Source organism: Elaeis guineensis, chromosome 9 (genome assembly GCF_000442705.2).
Source record: "Elaeis guineensis isolate ETL-2024a chromosome 9, EG11, whole genome shotgun sequence".
In the NCBI taxonomy this organism is placed as follows: domain Eukaryota; kingdom Viridiplantae; phylum Streptophyta; class Magnoliopsida; order Arecales; family Arecaceae; genus Elaeis; species Elaeis guineensis.
The window spans coordinates 40274593-40278026 of NC_026001.2; positions in this window are offsets into that span (position 1 = coordinate 40274593).

Here is a 3434-nt window from a genome sequence, read left to right on the forward strand (position 1 = left end):
AAGTGCTGAAGAAGTTCAGCACAAAAAATTCTAAAAGAAAACTCTTACCTCTTAGGTATGGTATTCATCTTTCCAAAATAGTGTCTAACTACATCTAAGAAAGTTCAGTGCATGAGTAGGATTCCTTATACCTCAACCATAGGGAGCCTCATGTACGTCATGCTATATACTCAACCTAATATTGTCCTTGCTGTGAGTGTCATGAGCTAGTATCAATCAAATCCAGATGAGGAGCACTAGATAGCTGTGAAGAACATCCTTAAATACTTGAGAAGAACTAAGGATTTATTTTTAGTCTTGGAGGAAGTTCTGAGTTACGAATCGAGGGGTATACTGATTTAGATTTTATGTCTAATCCTGATAATAGAAAATCTACATCAGGATATGTGTTCACATGCAATGATGGTACAGTCAGCTAGAAGAGTTTTAAGCAACCCATCATAGAGGATTTGACCACAGAAGCTGAATATGTTGCTACTTTGGATGCTGCAAAGAAAGGCTTCTAGTTTAAGAAGTTCGTCATGAAGCTTGGGTTATGACATTGAATGCCATACCACTTTCTTGTGACAACAATGGAGCCATGGCACTTGCTAATAAGCCGAGGTCTCATCAAAAATCAAAGCACATCGAGCGACAGTTTCATATCATACACGACTACTACAAAAAGAAGCATGTTGAGGTGCAAAAAATAAACTCCACAGATAATGTGGTAGACCGACTAACAAAATAATTGAGCCAGCCAAAGATGGAAGTCCATCTTGAAAAGATGAAATTTAGATTAGTGGCCAATTAGCTTTTAATCGAAATGGAAGATTGTTAGATGTATGTCCTAAAAGTCAACTGGCTAATACATTATAATAAATCTAGGATATAATTTTGGACTTAATACATTAATTTGATCAACTAAAAGGGCAAGTTTTTTTTCATTCAAGAGTAATGTATCCTTGAATCATCCATAGAATTAATATTTTGATGCATATTCTCAAAGTGTTGAGAATTAGAGATATGTATAATTAATTTCTAAATGCTCCTGATCATAGTATCATGATGAGACAGTGATTGATCTGGATAGATCGATGCATAAAATACTTCCTTCAAGATAGATGAGATTCTAGTCTACAGTGTAGAGACACTGAGCGATGAATGCAGATAGTTGTTAAGAACAACCAGTACTGAGCATGACCATACAAGAGATCACTTGGATTTTTAATCAATCGTCAGTGATTGTCTCGATGCTATAGTTGTTTGAATAATTTTTTGACCTATGATGGTATGACTACTCGCAGCGAGACTGCTATAGTTTGACTGACACATAAATATGACCTCATTGAGATCTTATAGTGGATGTTGACGACAGTTGGTCCACTGTAGGAGTAAGATGCGCATCTAGATAGAATCTATCGATCTTGATAGAGAGAAGTATCTTATAGGATTTAAGAAGCTAAGTTTGAGAGTTTGTGGCTACAGTAGTGTAATTGATGGAAAAGAGTTTACAATTGGACTTGAACTAATCAAATTTATTATATGACTGATGATGAGGTTTGACGATTTATCCATGACCTGTCATTTAGTCGGGACTCACGATAGAGAGACTAAATTATATGTGAACTACATGTTAAGGTTCTATTTCGGTTCTACTAGATTGTCACTACATACTGCTGGTATCATTGTGGATTGTAAAAGCTCACTAGGGTTGCTAAGGATCGATAATCTTTGATGAGTTAGTGTAGAATCATTCTAACCTATTAAAAAGAATTTCAATGATACTATAATAGACATCATTGTATATCTCACTACCAAATAGAATTGAACCTATGAGATCACACAACAAAAAAATTAAATCTGGAATAAGCAATTAGGCTTATAAAATCTTAATTAGATTTAGAGAAACCTTATTGGGTTCAAAGTAATCTTGCTAGCACATGGTTGCACTCAATTTTCTCTTTGCACTTGAATTATTTATTTGATAAGATTAATTTAAATTAATTATCTGCTAATAATCTAAATGAATTAGATTCATTGGGCTCCAATTGTTGGGTACCTAAGATTTAGGATCATGTGTATTAGGGGTTCAAATCTTTAATCAATTTTCTTGATTGTTTGTATCGGGCGCCACTTGATTTGATCAAGTTGGGCATGCCCACCTTAAAGAGGATGTGTGGGACTAGCATGATGTGTCCCTTAGGGCCCTTGTGGCATGTAAAAAGTGGGTACAAAGACTCCAATAGTTGGTACCTAATAGATCTCCTAAAGGAGGTCAAACATCTAAGGCTACAAAGACTCCTAATACAAGTAGGACTTATATTAAGGGGCTATTCGATTTTGAATAGGATTCAAACCTTTTTCTATTTAAAGGGACCTTCTCTAAGGCTCTTTACATCAGAATTCCAGCAGCCCACACCTCCCATAAGGTCCCCCACACCTCCCTCTCTCTCCTCTTTGGATCCAACGCCCAAAGAAGTTGGGTGTCCTCCATCTCCCCATCCAAGAGGAGCTTGGGCGTCCCTTTTTCTTTACTAGTTTTCAAATCTTGGTTGCTTCATAATCAAGAGAAGAAAAAAAGAGAAAAGAGAAGAAAATGATCAAAAAAATGATCAAAGAGTTGATCGTGATCCAGACTTCGTTAAGATTTACAGGATATTGTTCTTGGAGAAGAAAGATAACACCAAAGAGGACTGTTTCAAACTGATTCTATAGATATCCATTGAGGCAGGGCACTTGTATGACTAAAGGAGAACCTACTTTCTTCCATATCTAGATTTGAAAAAAAAATTATAAAATAGATGTATAATTCGATCACATATTGAATTTCAGCATAAAATTCAGCATATGTTCAATTTCAGCATATGAAGTAGATCCATATGTTCTATATTTTATACATGCATAATTTAGATTAAAAGATGTTTTAATCTTCTATTCTACTGCATTGTTTAGAAAAAAAATTTTACAAACATACATACATACCTCGACATGAAATTCTAACAGTATTCTCTGTTGAAGATCCTCCGACGTTCAAGTCAGGAATGGAGAATAATAAGGAGAAAGTGGGAGTCGAGAGCTTACTTTGAAGATCTCTATGCCTCTTTATTTATAGGAGAGCAATCGAAGTCGTACATGCCTCGAAGTCGTGATTGCTTTTCAGACTTGACGTACAGATTGATTCGGAGAAGTTATTTTCTTTAATGGGAGACTCGATCGCGGAGGAATTTTTCTTTATCTAGATTTTTCCAATTTAGGAGGGAGGTGGACTCTATTGAAGGAGATCATAGCTCGGTCATAGACGAGCTACAATAGCTCATCCATAGCAAGGTGAAATCCTAGGTAAGGGCCGAGGACTGAGAACTTCCACCGCTAGTCCGATGGGATGTATTCAGCAACCTTCAGGTCTATTGTATCTGTGTGATCTGACCAATGTCTATCTTTCATAGCTCGGC